This window comes from Pseudorca crassidens, chromosome 17 (assembly GCF_039906515.1).
Source record: "Pseudorca crassidens isolate mPseCra1 chromosome 17, mPseCra1.hap1, whole genome shotgun sequence".
Lineage (NCBI taxonomy): Eukaryota > Metazoa > Chordata > Mammalia > Artiodactyla > Delphinidae > Pseudorca > Pseudorca crassidens.
In genome coordinates, this window is record NC_090312.1 from 81,892,063 (window position 1) to 81,915,238 (window position 23,176).

Genomic DNA, 23,176 nt, shown 5'->3' on the forward strand with positions numbered 1-23,176 from the left:
CTGGGCCATGCCTGTGACTCAAACTGTGGAGTGGAGATCCGAGGTGCAAGTGTTTTAGAAAACATCCCTGGGGGGAGCTGGAGCACACTTAAGGGACACCCGCCGCCTTGTCACGGTGTTTACTATTTTCAGTGGTTTTCAGCCAAGAAGCCCTTAGTTAGGGGTAGCTATGGAATCTGGCATCTCTACTTCCACCTCGGAAGGATGGGTTTCTCCACTGCTATGTCATCTACTTTCTCTAAAATAAGCAGTCAGAGGTAATCCCCAGCCCAACCCAGCCAAACTGCGCTCTTCAGCCTGCTTGATAAGAGATGAGCGAAAACAGACCTTCTCTGAACAATCAAAGCAAATCTGAGGAATGTTTACAGGTCCAAGAGGCATAAACTGTCAGGGTGGCGATGGGGCCGGTCACTAAGGGACTAAGGGGGTCACTAAGACTAAGAGATGACAGGCTGGGAACACTGAATAAAGCCACGGGGGCGTGGCAGGTACCAGCAGCCAGGCGGGAGGGAGATGGAGGGACAGAGGGCAGAGACCACAGTCCTGATGCTCCCCAGGGAAAGGAGCCCCATCAGAGGGCCTGGCTTGACCCCTGTAGGGAGATGATGATGTTTGCGGTGGCAGGGGGGTGGGAAGCAGCTGAGCTGGGCGACTGTGCCGTGGCCTAGGAAGAGCCAGCCAGGGTGGGAGGAGGTGTCACCCAGAGCCCGCTCTGCTGATTTGCTCTCAGGCAGCCCAGGTAGAGAGAGACCCACCCAAGGATACTGATCACAGCCAGAAATAAACAGGAAATCTGGAAGCACGGGCCCGCCTCTTGCTGAGCCATGTCCCAAACTGCTAGAACGCTTGTGCAGGGTAACCTGAAAGTTCAAGAACATCTCCTCTTTAGAAATGCCCCCGACGTGATCTGTGAGCAGGGCAAGCGCGTCGCTGTCCTGCCCTGCCCGGCTTTGTTCTCCGTAATTCACACGTGTGTGGGCTCATCTCAGTTCAGCTCAAATATCCAGGGAGGTGGGCCTGTTCTCTTCACTCTCGGTCGCCCGTTTGGCCAGAGCCTATGAAATTAGGCCTTTAAGTACCTTCCAATTTTGATATTTATTATAATAGTGTAAGATTCTGATTATATTTTTGAAAGGAAAACCAATAGGATGGTCACCGAGCAGTTCAATAAAAGAATTCCTGATGTGAAAAGGAGGAGTTGAGGGCTCTGAGCTCACAGGGGCATGGCCACTTGGAGCGGGAACAAAAGGCTTTAATTCCCCAAATCAGTTCTGTGTGTAGACCATGCTTTACTTTTAACAATACATCAAAAAATATTTTCCTGTTTTGGAAAGATCTTCTTTAATGACGTTGAGAAGGAGAATAATATAATCTGCAACTTAAATTAAGGATTCAGAAGCAGTTAAGCTTCATCTAGTGAAAATTCAAACATGTCTTTTTTTTTCTTCGTTGAAACGCCACGGCATGCGGGATCTTAGTTCCCTGACCAGGGATCAAACCCATGCCCTCTGCAGTGGAAGCATGGAGTCTTAACCACTGGACCGCCAGGGAGGTCCCAAAACATGCCCTTTAAATCAATAGGAGACGAAGCACATGAAATATTTCAGTGAACGTGAAGGTCTTAATATAGTTAAGTATCTTAATTATTTTTCTGATGGATCTAGGAGTTTTTCTTTCAATGTGACTGGCTCACGGTAGAAATAACTAAATTGGCCGCCATGCAAGACAGCTCTTTCTAATATGAACTCTCTAAATATCGTGCTTAGTACTTAAACACAGCAATATATATTCAGAGTTCAAATTCTCAGTGGATCTCCAGACCAAAAGTTTTGTAAGAAATCAAGGAAGAGGGTTACCATGTGTGATATCTATTTCCTTTTTAAAACAATTCCTAGATATTTGCTAAAGACCAAAGTTTCGAATCAAAATGTTTCTGTCGGTTTCCATGTGGACGCTGCCACAGGGCCCATCGCACAACACACGCCACCTGGAACTCAGACCTGGAAGTCTGAAGAATCGTGTGGATAAACTGTTGGAGAATTCCCTGGCAACAGGGCCTCAGGCATCTTCTAGCCAGTTGGTCCTATGAAAGAGATAAGCCATTTCAGCCACACATGTCATTATCCAGCTTTGGAACGCGTCCAAAGGAAACAAGAGAGGCTCCTGACATCAGAAAACACCTGTTGACTTTGGAGCATCTCTATCAAGGAAGGCAGAACACACAGCAGATGTGAGCCTGCTCTGCGGGAATAGAAGGAATGTCAAGTATGAAAAAATAAAAATCAAGAGGAAATGGAGATAGACACTTTCAGATTCTTCTACCTCTTTGTAAATATGCCATTAACTAGGTTAATTTTTTTTTAAATTTGTCCTCAAAAACAATTCTAGGATGGTATTTTCAGTTTTCCATTGCCTTAAACAAAAGTCTGGTTATAGATTTTTTTTTTTTTTTTGCGGTACGCGGGCCTGTCACTGTTGTGGCCTCTCCCGTTGCAGAGCACAGGCTCCGGACGCGCAGGCTCAGCGGCCATGGCTCACGGGCCCAGCCGCTCCGCGGCACGTGGGATCTTCCCGGACCGGGGCACGAACCCATGTCCCTTGCATCGGCAGGCAGACTCTCAACCACTGTGCCACCAGGGAAGCCCTGGTTATAGATATTTTTAAAGATCAATAGATATATGACCTCAACCCCCCAGTTTGGCCTAAAATGGTCATAGTAACTATCGATAACAAATGACATTATGAGGAAGTAGAGTCAGTTTTCAAAAGGTTTAGCAATATTTATCTATATTATTTGAAAAAGAAAGTGTTGAGATGAAAGTTCTTATAAGTATTCTTTATCTGAATTCATCAGAATCAGGAGAAATAGATAAGAAGGCTTCTAGAGAAAAAGACAGTTAAATTTCCAACGTGAATTGTTGGATAAAAATAAAATTAGTGGATTGTTTCTCAGAGTCCTCTTTCTCTGCCTGTTGGTGTTTCCTGACCGTCTGTCCCAGGCTTCTTCTCTTCCCACTGTACACGGCCTCCCTGTTCTATCTCTTCTTCTCCCATGAGTGCCGAGGACCCCCCAGACACACCCCACACTCCTTCCTGAGCCCTGCACCTTTGCGTCCAACAGCATGCTCGACCCCTACAGTTTAATCTTTCAAAAACAGAACTAAAGCACGCAAAAAAGCATGAGAGCTAATAAATGAATTCAGCATCTTCCCTCAATCTTGGGCCGTGTCTCTTGAACATCCTGAGTCTGTCACATCTCCTCCATCCTCACGCCCACCTTTGTGATTCATAATGCCATCATTTCTTGCCTAATGACCACAACTGGTCTCCATGTTTCCAAGCTTGCCCTCCTCCAGTTCATTCTCTATGATTTAGCCAAAGGCAACGATCTTTCTGAAATACATGATCCTGTTTTAAATTAAACCAAGATAATTTCTCTTTATCTCCCTTTGAAACTTTCATTTTTCTTTCATACATATGAGTAAATATACATGATTCTGGAGATACAACAATGAGAAGCCATGATCTCAGCCGAAGGAGCTTGTAGTCTAGAGGGAGTCCCCAAAAGTATACAGGCAACTGGGGTGTATCACAGTGAGTGCTGGAAACGGTCGTGATCACGGAGCCCGGGTGGGTCAGGAGAGGATTCTCGGGAGTGGTGAAGTCTTGGCCGATGCTTGGAGAATGAATAGGAATTATTCAAGCCAAGAAAAGGAAGGGAAATTCCAGAAAAGGAGGAACCTTGTGCAAAAGTCTGGACGTAAGAGGTTCCTTATGGAATCTTCAAAAGACAAGGAGAAGTCGACCACCAGGGTCTCATATGGCCTCTGTGGGAGTCAAGTCCCTTTAGTTAAAAAGAAAGATATCAGCTCAGATGGATTTAAACAAAAAAGGGCCTGTGTAACTGAACAGACCGGGGGTGACATGGCTCGGGCAAACCTGAGTCTCAGTGGCCGACGTGACAGAGGTGTGTGTGACCCAGGTTCTGCTCTGTCGGCCCATCTCTCTCGGCAGGTCCAGGGTCCATGTCCAGGTGGCCACCAGCAGCTCCAGGCTCAGATCCCCCAGGGTGCACACCCAGCAGAAGGAGCTCTTCCTGAACAATAGTTCCAGAGACTGATTTTTCACCCGGCTGATGGAAACAAACGGCCAAGCCTGCATCGGTCACGGTGCCAGCGGGACCACACTCCCTCTGCCTGCCAGCCCTGGAGCTGGACTACCCGGAGGAGGTGGAGAGGCACGGCGGGGGATCAAAGCACAGGGAGGCACGGGCGCGGGACGGACACTGTGACCAGAGGTAGGAGGAGGGAGTGACGGACAGGCTGAAACAGCTGCCGCCTGTGAAACCAAACTAAGCCTGCTGGGTTCCTTCCGACGGGCATCGGGGTCCCCGACCCACAGGCAAGAGACGAATCCCAGTGGGGACAGTGATGGAGGCGGCAGCATGGGAGAAAAAGACCCCTACCTGGACGAGGTTGTATTAATTCAGGTAACATACTACTGTTACTGAAATCAAAATAGTGTCGCTACAAATAAAGAACACGGTGAATTTGCACGATACCAAGATGGCAGAACTTAGGTAACTGGTTAAAGGTAGCAACTACGCAAGTGGAGGCTTCTATTCCGGGGCTGGCGAGTGGGGTTGAGAGTGACTCCCAGGTTAAAGCCTCGGGCCACTGAGTGAGCAGTGACCATTGCCTCGGGGCAGGGGCAGCAGCCGCTCCACGAGGCACTGGAGCTCAGCGGCTGCAGTGCACCTGTGTGGCATCCGAGTGCCGCAGACACAGGTACCCAGGGCTCCTAGCCCCAAGCGTGGGGGAGGACCCAGGGGGTGTCCAGCTCCTGCCGCCCGTTCATTCAGGGTGGAGAGTGGTGAAGAAGACCCATTTCCAGCTGTAAGTCCTCAGGGACGAGGGCCAAGTCCACAGTGATAGGGAGGGACGGTGCTGGTGGATGGAGACCCCCGCCCTGCCCTAGGAACCCTGGGAACCCAGGGGGGCATTCTTAGCGATGAAACCTCAGGCATCATTCAGAGGCACAAAAGCTTCAGGAGATGATGAGACGGAGAATAAATTAACTTACCAAATATGCCAATAAAATTTTAGAAAATAAAAATATAAAACAAGAAACAATAATAATAAAAAAAATAATTAACTTACGAAGGCACACTGTGCTCCGGAAATCTTTGTTTCCCCTAATACGTTGGCCCATATATAAAAACAGTCGACTGGCAGCTGGCCTCTCTCCTAGGGGTCCGGGAAGCAGTACCCGCCACGCAGGACTGGGCGTTTCCGGGCCACGGCCGGAGCTGCAGCAAGAACAGGGTTTGTGGCAGAGATACCTGGAGGTCTGGGCTCCCTGATGCCACGTTCTCGACAATTCTGTGCAAAGAGCCAGAGGCTGCTCTGCGGTCTCCCTTCCAGGGCTAAGCCCTGAGCATCCCTGGGCGAAACGGCTCATGTGACCAAAGGCCCTGAGGATGAGCCAGAACTGCAGGGTCAACCTGGCTTTCTCCTTCCAGATTCTTCCCCAAGGGTCGGGGAGAGACAGCCCAGTGAGCCCGAAAGCCAGTCCTGGTGGGCAGCAGAGAAGGGTCCAGAGGCCCTTGTGAAAGGGCAGGCGCACTGAGCTCTTGACTAACCCACAGCTCCATGTCCCTCCCTCTCTGTGGTTTTCAGTCTCCAAAAAGGAGGCAGCCTGGGGTGTATGAGGTACTGCTTGCCACGGCCTAAGGAGAAGTGAAAACAACGTTGACTTCAGGTCAGAAAACTGTCGGGAAGACTGGAGAAGCGCTGTGTGTCACGGTGAGGAAACAGACCAGGAGGGAAACAGCATCTGTGTTTCCACGGGTCATTATAACATCATTAAGGAAATAGGAGAAAGCCATTAGCGTGACATGAATGTGTCTGTTTTTAAGGGGCTCTCAAACAGGTGAAACCTCAGTTGCACGTGTAAGTTTTCAAAGTGTCCATAAATGATGCTTTACTTTGGCTACTTCACTAGTTATTGAGTATGTGATGACTCTTAAATATTCCATTCCTAAATTACCTCTAAAATTAAGACTGAAACAATAAATACCTGTAACACTGATACGGCAAAGAAAAGAGCTCTCCCGTAAAACTCACACAAAGCTGAGCCCTGGTCGAAATCAGTATGGTTCGTCAGTATTTATTTGGACAGTCAAGTGTATGGAGGATGTGGGCTAACTTGTGAGCCTAGGGTGCTGGAAAAATAAGGAAGCACTGCGCTTCCTTCCTCGGGCAAGATCTCCACGTCTGTTATCTGTGGGGATCTCTCGACTGCAAAGCAAATCACAGTGTTCTATGTATAGCTTTGTTGATTGACGGGGTCTCTAAGGCACACACCCAGGGTTTGTTTCAAATGAATAATGTTAACAGACAAAATGTCTAATAAACCTGCAATGTTGTCTCAGGCGATGGAGAGAAAGGGAAGATCTTTGGATGATTTAGGTAGTTATTCTTCTTGACCTTGGGGTCCTTCTGTCTCAAAATGATATGAAGATTGGATTCTTCTTCATAGGTTCAACAAATGCAGGTGTGGAGTAGGGCTGGAATGAGGTACCTCTCGCTTCTACAGAGCGGTGGTGTCTTACCCTGGAGAGAGCCCGTGGGCCAGAGGAGCTGGCTTGTTTATTGCCCTCCAGGATCATGGCTTTTATTCCCAAATGGATCCCTCGGGGTCACACTGAAAACTGCAGCTTAGCAGCACGTGAGGGACCCAGCTGGGATCTGCTGTGTGTGCCGCTTCGTAGAACCCCGCTGGGGGAAGGGCTGTTGGAAAGACCGCAGGTCCCTGCAGGGGAGGGACTGTCCGGGGCACCTTCAGGTGCTATCAAATTGTTATGGGCGCCTCAAAATCAAAAGCAGCTTCATCTAGCACCTTCTGTAACAGCTAACCGTGGCCGGCCTTGGTGTCAGTGCATCAGCTCCCTTCACCGTCCCAGAAACCCCACGACAGGGGCCAGACAGACCCAGACACGGCTGGAGGAGGCGCCCGGGCCGCGGGAGGCCAGCCTCTGCCCCTCCCTGCTTAGCCAGGCCTCCAGTGCGCTGCGTGTCAGACTACCCTGCGTGAGGCCCACCTGCCGTCTTCCTCTCTCTCTCATCATTTGCGAACATATACAAAAGATGGCTGACTAACCTCTTCCGACCTGGGGAGCCAACACCAATGCCCTTCACCTGGCTTGGCTCATGGATCTGAAAATATGTCCTGGACTTTGGGAAATGCCCAAAGGACAGTCTCTTCAGGGAGCAGAGAAGCAGGTGATGTGATGTGGCAGAGGGTGTGCCGTAGTCGGGAAACCCAAGTTCCGATCCCGGCCTTTCTCCAGACCAGCTGAGTGACCGTGGCCAGTCGCTGCCCCTCGGCCTTCAGTGAGGCAGCAAACGAGGAGCTGGCCCGGAAGACGGCTCCACCCCCTCAGGCTCAAACACTCTACAAGCCCCTCCCCTCAGGCTCAAACACTCTACAAGCCCACGGCAGGAGGTTTGAGAGCTTTGACGGAGCGTTAAAGAAAGCAGGCGGCAGTTCAGGAAGAACGTTAACTACACATGAAACTTGATAGAGCGCCTCTATGTTTCTGCCTCTGCTCCCTGCTCACAAATCCATCTTCCCTCTGATGGACAATCTTTGGGCTGAGCTGGTGAAGTCTTATTTGAGTGATCGAACTTGTGTCACTACTTTTTGCTAAATGCTCAGTTAATAGTTTGATGTTTGAAGAGGACTCAAACCAAAAACCATGATATGCACAATGGAATGCTACTCAGCCATAAAAAAGAATGAAATAATGCCACTTGCAGCAGCACGGGCGGGCCTAGAGAGGATCATACTGAGTGAAGTCAGTCAGACAGAGACAGACAAATATCACATGACAGCACTTATGTGTGGGATCTAAGGTATGACACAACGAACTTATCTACGAAACAGAAACAGACTCACAGACACAGAGAACAGCCTTGTGGTTGCCAAGCGGGGGTGGGGAGGGATGGAGTGGGAGTTTGGGATTAGCAGATGCACACTGCCAAATGTAGAATGGATAAACAACAAGGTCCTACTGTGTAGCACAGGGAACTATAGTCAATATCTTGTGATTAAACTATAATGGAAGAGAATATGAAAAAGAATATATAGATTATAACTGAATAATTTTGCTGCACAGCAGAAATTAACACACCATTGTAAGTCAACTATACTTTAACAAAAAGTTTTTAAAGGAAAATGAAGATTAATAATTCTGACATGAGGCTGTACACACACAGGTTCCTCTGCAGTCCTGAAGGATAGGTGGAGAATACTTTGAAAATGAAAGTTATTGTAATCATATCTTTGCAAAACATTTGCTTTCTCATCTATTCTGCTGACTTTAAAATGACTAGGTGTGATGTTGTCTTTCAAAACCAGGCAAGTATTACTAGTGGGTTCACTAAGAAAGAACATTTTACTTTTAAAACATTATCACATAACACTTCTCTCAACTGTTGGATCTATTCCATTCAAATAGGTAGTTTATTATTAAACAAATAAAAGTTCCAGGTCCAGAGAAAGCCTTCATTTACACACAAAAAATGAAGGATTTATAAGCTCAACCCCTATGTTCTGCTACAACTTTAAGATTGTGATTAAATTTATAGCTCTGTTGGCGAAGCAATCACCGGCCGTAGCCCTGATCTCCTGTACATTTTGCAACAAGAGTTATTTCTGATTTGTGACATCAAACAGTATTAAATTTGGTATAGGATCTTAATAAAATGCTATTTAAACACACCAGAAGGAAGAAATTGAATATAATAATTGGGGTTCCATAGGCATCTCACTCATGTTAAACCAAACACAATTTTTGGAACTATTTCATCAAAGGACTGGAGCGTCAGCTGGTTTTGTCCTTATGGTGGCCCACGTCTCCAGAAAAGACAGTTCCCAGCTCCAACGTGGAGTTCTGGCCTTTTGACCCTGCAGTGCTTTTCAGAGAAAGCCTGTGTGGGTGCGGGGTCCGGGTGGACGCACACTTAGAGACAATATCAAGTGGCCACGTGAGCTCCAGCTCTGAAAAGAATTGTGAAGCTGCATCCTGTCAGAGTTTCCTCTCATTCCTGTATTTCTTTTTCCCTGTAGCCCCTTATTGGCAGCAAATCGACTATTCTTTCGTACTGTTTCTGTACATTCTTTCCCACAACGCTTTCTCTTTTTCTTTTTCTATCTCCCTCATCCCCCTTTCAGGACCTCTCCCCCCCCTCCCCTCCCCCGGTAAGTCACCTGGTTTTCCTTATCTTTCCCCTGAGTTCTTTCATCCCTGCATCCCTTTTTCTCTCCACATCCTTCTCCATGCTGCTAATCTCTGGGAAGAAGCAAACAAAAACTACAGGGAGAAGGAAACTTCATTTCTTCTGTAGCACCAGAGTTATTTATTTTTTGCTTATTTTCTCCAGGGTGAAGTGATTCAATATTCACACCTTGATTGAACTATGAAGAGAAATGAGTTTCTCTGATGTTGGTTCACTGAGAAAGTAAGAGAGCGCTGCTCTGACACGCCTTCCCACCCAAAGAACCCCCAGCTACTTAGTGAGCTTGGATGGCTGCTGGGTGCAGAGGAGATGCAGCCCCCCTCTCACGGGGTGCTGGGGACACAGAGACTAGACAATTATCCACAACACAGCGTGACATGAAAAGGGCTGATTCAAATGCACTTCTGAATTCTCAAGATAAAGTAAGCAAATGTGCCTTGGGCTGAGAGAGAGGGACGGTCTCGGAGAGCACGTGACCTTTATGAAGAGACCTGGAAAAACCAGGAGACCCCCAGGCTGAGTTCTGCGGACAGAGAGGATGTGGCCACTCCTGACTGAGGGCATCTGCCACCCGAGGCCCAGTGGCAGCGCAAAGCATCACTCAGAAATAGGGCATACGTGGGGGGTGGCAGGAGACACCACTGCAAAGGTCACTAGAGCCAAATAACGAAGGACGCCGTGTGCCAGAGCCTGGTGAAGGATCACGAGCTCATCCTGCAGGCGAGGAGGAAGCATATGGAAGAACTTTGAAAACCAGAAGCGACAATGGACACACATGCACGTTGAAGGCTAATTCTGAAAGATGAGGCTGGCCGACCAATAGGACAGTAGCAGGAGTTGAGGAAAAGGGTGATGTGAGCAGGAATAAGGGGAGGAAAGGCAAGGAATGGATATGAGGGCCATTTGGGGCCTAAGATTGGATTTGAGGAGCTCCTGCCTAAGGCGGGGGGAGGTTAGGAAGAGAAGGGCTCAAAGATAACTTCACAAGTTTTTTAAAATTATTGTTTTGAGTTTCCTTTTTTATTGTTTCCAAATGAATGGATAATCATATTATTAACCCAAGTAAAAAGTTAGTTTGGGAAAGGGAAGTTGATGAGTTTCAGCTGGAATGTTCACTTGGAGATGCTCGTGGGACATTAATATGCATTTGAAGGGGGACCATCAAACCCAGGGAAGCAATGCAGATTTGGAAACTGTTGATGTATTGCGGGAGACTGAAGTCAAGGATGTGAATGAGACACCCCAGGGAGAGCATTTAGAGAGTGAGAGAGAGGATCTAAGTTGGAACCCTGAGACTAGCCGGTGAGTAAGGGCAAGGAGCACTGAAGGGGCGGGGAACAGCCGGAAGGTGGGAAGAGATAGTGAGAAGGTTAGTGTCGCAAACATCAAAGCGAGAAAGATTTTTCAGAAGGGAGAGGACACAATGTCAGAGGCTTAAGTGTGGTCAAATAAGATAAGAAACAAACACTGAATTGGATTTTGAAATTTAGGATTTATAGGTAATCTCACTGTGAAGGGCTTCAGAAAAGAAGTAAAAGAAAGCAATATTGCCAGAGGGCTAAGGAATGTGTGGAACTTGACAAGATCAAGATAATGGGTAGACAGACCCCGTGTCTCAAACGTTTAGGTCTTGAGAACCCTTTACACTGTATGAGCATTGAGAACCCCCAAAAGTTCTTGCTTATGTAGACGACATCTATCAGTAGAGGTTTAATATTAAACATTAAAACTGAGAACTTTTCAAAATAGTTATAAATTCATTAAAAATAACAAAAACTAACAAATCTACTGTAGGCAACATAAACAACATGCCTTTTTGTGAAAAATATTATATTTTTCAGAACAGGTGCTTCTTTTGTGGTTAATGAAAATGTTCTAAAATGGACTGTGGTGAACATATAGCCCTGTGAATATACTAAAGACCATTGAATTGTGCACTTTAAGTGGGTGAATTGTATGGTCTGTGAACTATATTTAATAAATAATAAAATGGTTAAAAAACCGAAAGAGTGGACTTCCCTGGTGGCGCAGTGGTTAAGAATCCGCCTGCCAATGCAGGGGACACGGGTTCGAGCCCTGGTCCGGGAAGATCCCACGTGCCACGGAGCAACTAAGCCTGTGCGCCACAACTACTGAGCCTGCGCTCTAGAGCCCGCGAGCCACAACTACTGAGTCCTCACGCCACGACTACCGAAGCCGTCGTGCCTAGAGCCCGTGCTTCTCAACAAGAGAAGCCACTGCAATGAGAAGCCTGCGCACCGCAACTAGAAAAAGACCGCGTGCAGCAAGGAAGACCCAACGCAGCCAAAAATAAATAAATAATAAATAAATTTATTTTAAAAAAGAACACCCAAAAGAGTGAGCACAGGGTGCTTAATATATATATTTATGGGATGATTAGAGTACCAAGTTGTAAACGCTTATTGAATAATTTTAGTAACACTGATTACTTAATCTCACCCTCCTCTCAAACACACAAACAATACAAAAAAGATTTTTTTTCAGGCTATTCTTCTTGGGGTTAAGTGCAGGCCATTGGAAAAAGAGAGCTGTCATACATTCCCTCATGGAAATAAAATAATAGCACAGGATTTTATTACCCTTTTCCCTCTCCTTTTTTAAAAACGAGCTCATTGAGGCATGAGCTACACACCATGAGATCCATCCACTTTACATCTACAATCCGTGATTCTGTGTAAGTGAGATACAGTTATTAAGCACAGGGAGCCCTACTCAGTGCTCTGTGGTGACCAAAATGGGAAGGAAATCCAAAAAAGAGGGGATGTATGTATACGTGTGGCTGATTCCCTTTGCTGCACAGCAGAAACTAACACAACATCGTAAAGGAACCATACGCCAATAAAAATTCTTGAAAAATACAGTTACTTAATTCCTCACAATTCAGTTTTAGAATATCTTCATCACCCCGAAATGTTCCCTGGTGACCACTTTCTGTCAGTCCCTCCTTCTATCCCAAACCCACTTATCATTTTTTGTCTCTATACTTCTGCTTTTTAAAAACATTTCATATAAATGTTATCAGACAATATAATATTTTCAGTCTGGCTTCTTTCACTTAGCATAACTTTTTGAGATTGATTCATGTTGTTGTATATATTAATAGTTCTTTCATTTTTATTGCTGAGTAATATTTCTTTGAATGAATATACACACTTCATTTATTTATTCATTAATAGATGGACATTTGCAGTGTGTCTAGTTTTGGTTATTATGTTCCTTTTTTTAAATTGAAGTATAGTTGATTTACAATGTGGTGTTAGTTTCTGCTGTACAGCATAGTAACTCAGTTACACATACATACATTCTTTCCTATATCCTTTTCCATTATTGTTTATCACAGGATACTGAATATACTTCCCTGTGCCATACAGTAGGACCTTGTTGTTTATCCATTCTCTATGTAATAGTTTGCATCTGCTAATCCTAAACTCTCAGTGCATCCCTCCCCCAACCCCCCTTCCTCTTGGCAACCACAAGTCTGTTCTCAAGTTTTGGTTATTATGAATAAAACTGCTATGAACTTTTGTGTACAAGTCTGGGTGGATGTATGTTTCTCATTTCTCTTGGGCTGAATTTCCGGGTTATAGGTATGCATGTGCTTGACTTTTTAAGAAACATCAACTGTTTCCCAAAGTGGCCGTACCTTTTTGCATTTCCACCAGCAATGTATGAAGGTTCCAGTTTCTCCACATCCTTGCCAACACTTGGTATTATCAATTTGTTTGATTTTAGCCATTTTAGTAGGTGTATAGTCATCTATTCTTATTCATCCTACCCCCTTCCCCAGCCCTAGGCAACCACTAACCTGTTATCTATCTCTGTCGATCTGCTTATGAGTATAAATGGAATTATAAAATATGTGGTCCTTTGTGACTGGCTTCTTACACTTAGCATCATGTTTTCAAGGTTCATTCATGTTTTAGCATGAATCAGTACTTTCTCTCTTTTTATTGCAGAATAATATCCCATTGTCTGTATACCACATTTTATGTATTCATGGACGTTTGGGTTGTTTCCACTTAGTGACTATTACAGTGCTGCTATAAGCATTCATGTGCAAAGTCTGTACAATGTCTGTTTTCATTTTTCTCTAGGAGTGGAATTGCAGGATCATTTGGTAATTCTATGTTTAATTGTTTGAGGAACTACCAAATTGTTTTCTGAAGTGGCTGCACTATTTTATATTCTCACCAGCAGTGTATGAGGGTTTCAACTTCTCGGCATCCTCATCAACACTTATTATCTGTCTTCTTGATTATTCCTATCCTAGAAGCTGTGAAGAGGTATCTCACTGTAGTTTTGATTTGCATTTCCCTAATGACTAGTGATACTGAGCATCTTTTTATGTACTTGTTGGCCATTTGTATATCTTCTTTGGAGAAGGTTCTATTCAGATTCTTTGGCCATATTTTAATTGGGTTGTCTTTTTATTATTTTTTAAATTTATTCTTTTACCGTGATACAATATACATGACATAAAATTTACCATTTTAAACTTTTTAAACCGTACAGTTCTGTGGCATTCAGTACAAAGTGTCGTGCAACCATCACCCTTAACCATCGCCAGAAATTTTTCATCCTCCCCAACTGAAACTCTATCCATTCAACAATAACTGCTCATCCTCCCCCTCCCCTCCCCGCTGGAAACCACAATTCTGCTTAAAGTCTTTATAAATTTGACCACTTTAGGTGCCTCATCTAAGTGGAATCATACAGTATTTGTCCTTTTTGTGACTGGCTTTCACTTAGCATAGTATCTTCAAGGTTCATTCATATTGAAGCATCTATCAGAATTTTCTTTCTAAGGCTGAATAAAATTTCATTGTATGTATACACCACATTTTGTTTCTCCACTCATCTGTCCATGGACACTTGGATTGCTTCCACTTTTGGGCTATTGTGAATAATGCTGCTATGAACACGGTTGCACAAGTATCTCTTCAAGTCCCTGCTTTCAAGTCCCTGTTCTTTGGGGATATACCCAGAAGTGGAATTGCTGAATCATATTGTAATTCTTTGTTTAATTTTTGGAGGAATCACCATGCCATTTTCCACAGCGGCTGCACCATTTTATACTCCCCCCAACAATGCACAAGTGTTCCAGTTTCTCCACATCCTCACCAACTCTTGTTATTTTCTCAGTTTGTTTTGTCTGATTGTTTTTTTATAATAGTCATCCTAATGAGTATGAATTGGTATCTCATTATAGTTTTGATTTGCACTTCCTAATGATTAGTAATATTGAGCATCTTTTCTGTGCTTATCAGCCATTTGTGTATCATTTGTTTTTTTTTTTTTAATATCTATTCAAATCCTTTGTTCCTGTTTAAAATTGGATCATTTGGGTTTCTTGCTACTTTCTTTTGATTATTGAGTTGTAAGAGTTCTTTAAATATTCTAGAGTCAAGTCCCTTATCAGATATATGATTTGCAAAAATTTTCTTCCATTCTTTTGGTTGCTTTTTACTATCTGGAGTCCTTTATTCAAAGTGTCCTGTGAAGTAAAAAAAAAATTTAATTTTTATGAAGTCCAGTTTATCTTTTTTTCCATTGGCTGCTTGTGCTTTTGGTTCCATATGTAGGAACTAGTGCAGAATCCGAGGTCACAAAGATTTGTACCTATGTTTTCTTCTAATTGTTTATAGTTTCAGTGCTTACATTTAGGTCTTTGATCAATTTTGAATTTTTTTTTTATATGGCACGTGGTAAGGGTCCAACTTGATTCTTTGACATGTGAATATCCAGTTTTCTCAACACCATTTGCTGAAAATACTATACTTCCCCACTGAAGTCCACTTGCACCCTTGCACACTTGTCAACAATCAGTTGACTATAAATATGAGGGCTTATTTCTGGACTCTCAATTTTATTCTGTTGATCTATTATGTCCAGCCTTATGCCAGTACCACACCATCTTGATTGCTGTTGTTCTGTTGTAAGTTTTGAAATTGGGAAGTGTGAATCCTCCAACTTTGTTCTTTTTCCAGGATTGTTTTGGTTTCTCTTGGTCCCTTGAATTTCCATATGAATTTTAGGATCAGCTGATAATTTTTTTCTAATAAGCCAGCTGGGATTTGATAGGAATTGAGTTGCCTCTGTAGGTCAATTTGGGCAGTGTTGCTATCTTAGCAACAGTAAGTCTTCCAATCCATGAACATGGGATATCTTTTCATTTATTTAAAACTTAAAAAAAAATTTAACAATGTTCTGTAGTCTTCAGGGTACAAGTTTTGCACTGCTTTCCTTATTTCTAAATATTTTATTCCTTTTTTTTGAAGCTATTCTAAATTGAATCATTTTCTTAATTCCAATTTTAATTCCATGCCACTCTTAACCACAGCAAACCCAATAACTGGGCTTCGTTCCTTGATTAAGAAAGAAAGTTTCAGATGAAGAATCTCAATTCATTCTGAAATGCTTATGTCTGGACCCAAGGATAAAGTTACAAATTGATTCAATGTGTTTTAAAGATCTCAGATGATAAGACTAAAACACATCTGGACACCCTAAGTACATGCATCTAATAGGCAGATTGAGAAGGAACAGAAATAGGAATACACTAGCATGATGGTGCAGCTTCCTGGAAGTGCAGCTGCAGTAGCTACAGAAATGAGAGAGGTCATGAGGTCACAGGGATGGCACAGCAGCCAGTAGCCTTTCCCACAGTGGTACCCCAGTGACCTTGGGCAAGGGCTTCACCTCTGTACCCCCTCAGTGTGCACATCTTTAAAATGGGAACAATAACACTGTTTGCAGAGTGGTCTTCAAATTGGGGTGTCCATACTCCATTAGTACACAAACTACCATGATGCAGAAAGGAAACATAAGAACCTCTATTTGTTTATTCACGTCACTCCTCTCATTTGCATTTTTATTTATGCTTTATAAGTGTACACAGTATAACGGGATGGTGGTGTATTTGCATATTTTACATTGAATTAGCAAACACAATTTGTTGGTTCATGCTCAAACAGTTTTTGACTGATGGAGACTCTTGACTTAAAGCCAGTGCTCAGCAAACGTTAGCTATCATCAAAATAATATTTATAATTGTCATAATATCATGGTAAGTCTAAAAGGATTCATTATACTATTTTGATTTATTTTCTTGCCGCCATTGATGAGATTGTGAAATGCACAAAAATCAAAGATCAAAATTATCAGAATGAATTACACAGCAACTCAACCATGAATAAATAATTTTTTATTATTATAATTTAAAAGTATAGAAAATATTAAGGTCAAGAAAGAAGGAAAATAGATTTTAATTTTCATGTCCTTCATGTGTAAACAGTAAGCCCTCTAAAAAATATTTCCTACTGGACTAGAGTTAGGGTGTGCAGAATCCTTTTTTTTTTTCTGATTTTTAAATCTCTGCTCATGTCAAACATAGGAGCCCCAAATTGTGGGAATTCCAGACCTATCTCAGTTCCCCAAAGCAGTCAGGTCCAAGGTTTGGGCGTCTAATCTGGGAACGTCCTTCTCCAGCTGGGCCAGCTTCCCTGCCATTCTTCACAAGGACTGTGTGCATGGCACCAGACTTACTTTCCCAGAAGTGCTTCTGGGACCTCGGTCTGCACAAAGGGGCTGTTAAATGTGCTTCCCTCCTGCTGGCTCAGCTGACTCCCGTGCCTCAGGTCACACACAGCTCCTCGTTCCTATCAACTTTTCCCAAAGGAGCCCTGGGCTTCTGCAGGAGCCAGCACTTCCCTGGAACAGGAAGTTCTATTTACACTGTCTTGGAGCCCGGTGCTCATCCATAAAAGGGAAAAGAGTCCTTTAGGAAAAGGGCAGGGTGCTTGGAAACTCTTTAAAAGTGAAAGCTTTGCAACCGGTTTCTGTTGTTTTACACTGTTGGTTGATACAATTTTTCAGAATATAAAAATACGTGCTCTTTGGACTAGTTGAACCGTAAATATGAAAGCTGACATGACAATAAACAAAAAATATGGGGAGAATGTCATGCGAACCCTCCAGAGTATACATCTAGAACAGTTCTTTCTTTCTTTCTTTTTTTTTAAATTAATTTTTATTTTTGGCTGCGTTGGGCCTTCGTTGCTGCGTGCGGGCTTTCTCTAGTTGCGGCGAGTGGGGGCTACTCTTCATTGTGGTACGTGAGTTTCTCATTGCGGTGGCTTCCCTTGTTGTGGAGCACAGGCTTTAGGCGCGTGGGCTTCAGCAGTTGTGGCATGCGGCCTCAGTAGTTGTGGCTCGCGGGCTCTAGAATGCAGTCTCAGTAGTTGTGGCGCACGGGCTTAGTTGCTCCACGGTGTGTGGGATCTTTCCAGACCAGGGCTGGAACCCGTGTCCCCTGCATCGGCAGGTGTATTCTTAACCACTGTGCCACCAGGGAAGTCCCTAGAGCAGTTATTTCTTCCTTTAGCCTTCCAGAACATAATTCCAGTTTATATGTGAATTATTCAATCATACTTTAAATGAGGAAGAAAGGCTACTAGACTTTGTTATATCACGATGTTCAGTCTATGGATGGCCGTTACCAGTTTTCCATGCTGGTGTCAAACATGTATGTAGTCTTCCATCAGCTGATAGACACACTTAATGAGTGATCTGAATCCCCCAATTCAGCAAAAGGTATGCCAGGAAAAGAATGAATTGGGAGAGGGGGGCTTTAGGAATCAGAACTCTTAGGGTATTTCATAATGGTCAATAATTATTTAATCATAATTTAAATTATTAAAAATAATTAACCAGACTAACTATTAATAGTAATTGTGAACAATTATTATGAATTGTTACAAAGCATTAAGTGCTTTACACGTATAAACTCATTTAACCCTCATGATAACCTTGTGAGTTATATACTATAAGAATTACAGCTAAGTAACTTGGTTAAAGTCATGGTAAGTAGTGAAGCCAGGACATAAACCCTGGGTACCTAGTCCCATAGAGTGGTGCCCTAACCATTATGCTCCACTGCCTCTTACACTCTGTGCCTGACCATGTTCTAAGCAGTTTAGATATATTAGCACTTTTCATTTAAACACCACCAATAAAGTGGTAGTTTTCATGAGAGAACATTCAGTCATTATTCATTTATTCAGCACCTGCTAACACCTAGGACCACACCTAGATCGAATGCAGCGATTCTGATGTCCTTGGGGCTGGCGAAAGAGGCTAAGAGGCCGGCATCCTCTGTGTGAGCCCCTCTGCATTCCTGGTCAGAGATGTATCCATCTATCCATCTATCCACCTACCCATCTTTCCATCTTCCCATCTTTCCATCTAACCATCTAACCATCTATCCATCTAACCATCTGTCCATCTGTCCACCTTTCCATCTAACCATCTTTCCATCTATCCATCTGCCCATCTGCCCATCTGTCCATCTATCCATCTATCCATCTGTCCATCTTTCCATCTACCCATCTATCCATCTAATCATCTAATCATCTATCTGTCTATCCATCTATACATCTTTCCAGCCCCACCTCCCCCACCTCCATCATCACCTCCTCCCCAGGCTTCTGCACAAGGTTCCCTGCAGGAATCTGGGCACATGTTTTCTGGGCACATGTTTTCACTGGCTGGAATGTGCTCCTTGCCTTTCAGCCACTCCACTTCACCCCTCAAACCCCAGCTTGGGCATCGCCATTCCAGACCCCTGCAGAGAGGGTTCATCTTCCTTCTTCCCTTGTGCCCCCTGGGCCCTGCCGGCCTCACCAACTGCTGGTAGCGATGTATCACCATTGCCTTTTCACAGGGCCAAGCTGCAGGTCTGGAGAACAGAGCTGGGTCTTATGGAACCAGGAAGTTCCACTACTGAACCCAGCGCCTCGCACAGAGTACGCAGTCAGTAAATGTGGAGTTGGTCTGTTAAGCTGATTCTATCATCTTCTTTGGAAGTTACTTTCTCCAAACCTGCAGGACTCTGGAGAAATTGTATCAGGAAGGGAAGCAACCAGTAGGCCAATAGCTGAGAGATGCAAGGTTGAAGGGTGGTTTCTGTTTCTTGCTTTTCTAGCTGCCGCTACTATTGTGTAGATGACACAGGTCGAGGGTGGAAGGGACTGGGTAGAGAGGAAGGAGGGGAGGATGAAGGCGATAGCTGAGAGCCTAAAGTTTGGGAGAAAACAGTAAGTAATTTCCTCCCTTCGTAATCAAGTTTCTCAAATGAGTTGTCTGTAGCTGTCTTGTTGTTTTCTTCACCTTCTAGCAACTTCCATGTGGCTTTCTCAGGGGTCATCAATGACCTCCACATGGCTGCCACCGTAAACCACTTCTCCGTATCTTCGGGACCAGAGCAGGATTAAAGTAATTCTTCTTTAGAGGAGGAACGGCCACTCGGTTGTATCAAGAGGAGAGGAAAACTAGGACAGGTGCAGGTGACGGTACAGATTTGGTGGCCCCAAATCCAAGAGATCTTGTCTGATATTTCTATGTTTTATGAAACAAAAATGAAAACCAAAGTCAATGAAGGAGAGGTGGGGCATATTTGAGGTTGAAGGAAATGATAGAAAATGTTTGAAAAGTTTTTTCGGAGGCTGGAGTGTAAGCAGATCACAGAAGCATGGTGAGATTGCCAGCAAAAGGAGCCCCCCTGAGGTTGGTGGTCCAGGGTGCGTAGTGATACCAGTGTGCGTGGCTGGGGACCTTTCCTCCAGCAGTGCCCAGCTGCCAGGTGCAAGGACAGATGGTGAGTATAGTCGGGTTCATCCCACCTCAACTTTGCCAGGCATGTACAAGAAAAAATAGGGCACGTGAGCTTAGAGCCTGCAAGAAAGTGGTGGCTGGAGGAGGCACAGCATCCGACCTGAGTTCTGGCAAAGTTAACAGAGGAGCGACCCACAAACAGGGAGATGGCGCAGAGCGTGGAAGGCGCCCCGCGGTCGAAGGACGGTGCTGGCGGGAACCTCCGCCCAAGAAGAGGTAGGAACAGGCTTTGTGACCAGCAAGGAGGATGTCTGAATTTGTGATTTTGGAGGTGGAGCAGTTTCAAGAGATAATGTGGTTCAGACTTCACATTCTGCACCGTGAGAACAGGAAGCCGTGAACATTAGAGAATAAGGTCACTGGGTCACGGAGCTAAGAGGTCACAGGGTCAGATGTGTCAGAACGAAGGCAAACGCCAGGAAGAGGTGGAAGAATCAGGTTCTGAGTCTCTCCTGAAGGGCAGTGAGTGGCCAGGAGAGGCCTCAGCCGAGCCCTCCGTCCCAACGCTCAGTTGTTTGGGCAGTGGGGGCAGGTGCAGGCTGACCTTGACATTGCCTTGGTTGTCCATTTCCCTCTGAGAGCGCCTCTACGCGTCCAAGGCGGTGAGAGAGTCGGTAGCCGAGCTCACCTCTTGCGTTCCACATGCAGGCTTTATCTACTCTTCTTTTTTTTTGTTTTCGTTTGTTTGTTTGTTTGTTTGTTTGTTTTTGCGGTACGGGGGGCCTCTCACTGTTGTGGCCTCTCCCGTTGCGGAGCACAGGCTCCGGACGCGCAGGCTCAGTAGTCGTGGCTCACGGGCCCAGCCGCTCCACGGCATGTGGGATCTTCGCAGACCGGGGCTCGAACCCGTGTCCCCTGCATCGGCAGGCGGACTCTCAACCACTGCACCACCAGGGAAGCCCTTTACCTACTCTTCTAATCTGCCTCTTGAAACCTTCTTAGCTATGAGAATCTGCTGCTCAAGTTAAAGGGAGGAATAAAAGTATAAAAAATATAATGTAAGTGGTGCAGCATTTCCTGTTTAAAATGAGAAAAGCCACTGCTTCTCAAACTAGATGTGTCTGCAGCCAAAAAAATGGGGTCATATAAATTTCGAAGAAAAATGGGCAGTGGAATTTGCTCGTGCGAGAGTGAGCTTGGTGGTGCAGGAGGAGAGGGGGAAGCTCCATGGGGAGGCGCATAAGACAGCCTGCCCCCTCCTGAGCACACCGTGTCCTCTGGAAGCCCGGTGGAGTGATCAGGCTGCTCGTGGCACTGTACCATTTCCTAGCCCACATCAAGCAACCTGGAGTGAGTCCAGGTTTAACTGAGGAGGCTGAAGAACGTTTTTTATTTGATATCGTATCACTTTAGGATCAGGCAACTCCCAAACAGATTTCCTCTGTGATGAAATATCTTTTTTCCTTTAAAAAGTTGCAATTTCTTAGTAAAGATTACTCAGCTAGTCCTTACCATAACCCATGAAGACAATATGTATTTTTAGTTTTTGTCTTAACAGCAAGGAAACTCACTCAAAGATGGAAAATGATTTCACTAAGGCCATCCAGTGAGTCAGGCCCAGCACCGAGCTGGACAAATTAGGCATCCCAGGTCTCAGCTATCAAACTTCTAGGTCCTGCTAATAATCTGAGACAAAAGAGAAGCACTCTTACGGCATCTTTGGAAAGTAATTTTTTTTTTTTTTTTTTTTTTGCAGTATGTGGGCCTCTCACTGTTGTGGCCTCTCCTGCTTCGGAGCACAGGCTCCGGACGCGCAGGCCCAGCGGCCATGGCTCACGGGCCCAGCCGCTCCGTGGCATGTGGGATCCTCCCGGACCGGGGCACGAACCCGTTCCCCTGCATCGCGGCAGGCAGACTCTCAACCACTGCGCCACCAGGGAAGCCCTGGAAAGTAATTTTAATGCCAAGTTTTGTGATTAGACTACATGGCACCCTTTCCCGTGGAAAAGCTCTACTCAGCACCCTGGTAAGGAGGACAGGACAGGAGGGGACAGGTGTGACGAACAAAGCACAACACACAGGATGCAGTAGCTGCTCAATAAAAAAAAGGGCCCCTGGCAGTCCCGGCACCCATTTTCTAGACAACGGATGTGATTCTCGGCGTCCTCGTTTATCGAGCACCTCACGAGGCCCGGCCCTGGGATGCAGCCCGGCAATGATCGGCTTAGTCTCTCCCTGATGTATCAGCTGACGATACATCATCCTGATAAGGCCGCGACTCACCAAAGTTGTGACAGAGGAGCTCGTAGAATAGGGAGCTAGTCCTGGGTTCTGGGCGCGCTGAATCCTGCTTATCGATGAAATGCAGTTAACACAACAGCTGGACCTATTTCCCGAATACAGGGTGACGCTTCTGTTATTTAAAGATGTGAAAAATGCTGGAGACTTGAGAAAAAAGGCCATGGAAGGTGCCATTGACGGCTCATTAATAAATCCTACAGTGATTGTCGATGCATTTCATATACTTGTGGCAGCAAACAAAGCAGTTCACCTCTACAAACTGGGAAGAATGAAGACAAGAACTCTATCTACTGAAATTATTTTCAGTCTTTCCCCAAATAACAGTATTTCAGAGGCCGTGAAAAACTGTGGTATCTCGGCAAATGACACTTCATCTCTGATTGCTTACAGTGAAGAGGGAGAAAAACAAATAACTCAAGAAGACCTAACATCTCAGGTAGAAGGTCATCAAGTTTCTCTCAAAAATCTCCCTGAAACAGCAAATATTACGGAAGTCAAAAAGATATATGAACTCTCTTCACAAGAAGAAAGTATTGGGACATTATTGGGTGGTACCATTTGCTGAATGTCAACAAAAGATGCTTTGTGAAATGACAGAAATATTAAAATTTTTCAGCAATTATAAAAAAAAAAGGCCCCCTGCTGCTGCCCTGCCCACCAGTCTCTCTCCTCCCGTGGCGTCCCCCGCAGCGAGGCTGGACTCCAGGGGTGACAGTCCCCCCCACCCAGTCTATCTTCAACACTGACCTGACCTCATCCTGGTCCAGCTCCTATGCAGCAACGAGCGAGCCAAGCATCCGGGCTGTGCTTTGTAAGTCTCCATGCTGAGGCTGCTACCCACATGTGTATTTTTCTCCTAACTACACATGTGAGAATCTAGTTCTGCCTAAGGGGCTTAGTTATTAATTCACTCAGAAAAACAAAAACAAAAAACTACATTG

At 44.8% G+C, this 23,176-nt stretch overlaps 1 long non-coding RNA gene and 1 pseudogene across 1 annotated transcript in view; one reads left to right on the plus strand and one right to left on the minus strand.

Annotated features, from left to right (window-relative positions):
• The window catches only part of LOC137210450 (uncharacterized), a 92,578-nt gene that overhangs the window by 24,427 nt on the left and 44,975 nt on the right, over window positions 1-23,176 (minus strand). The gene's annotated exons all lie outside the window — the stretch shown is intronic.
• LOC137209877 (EKC/KEOPS complex subunit TPRKB pseudogene) lies at window positions 22,058-22,825 on the plus strand (annotated as a pseudogene).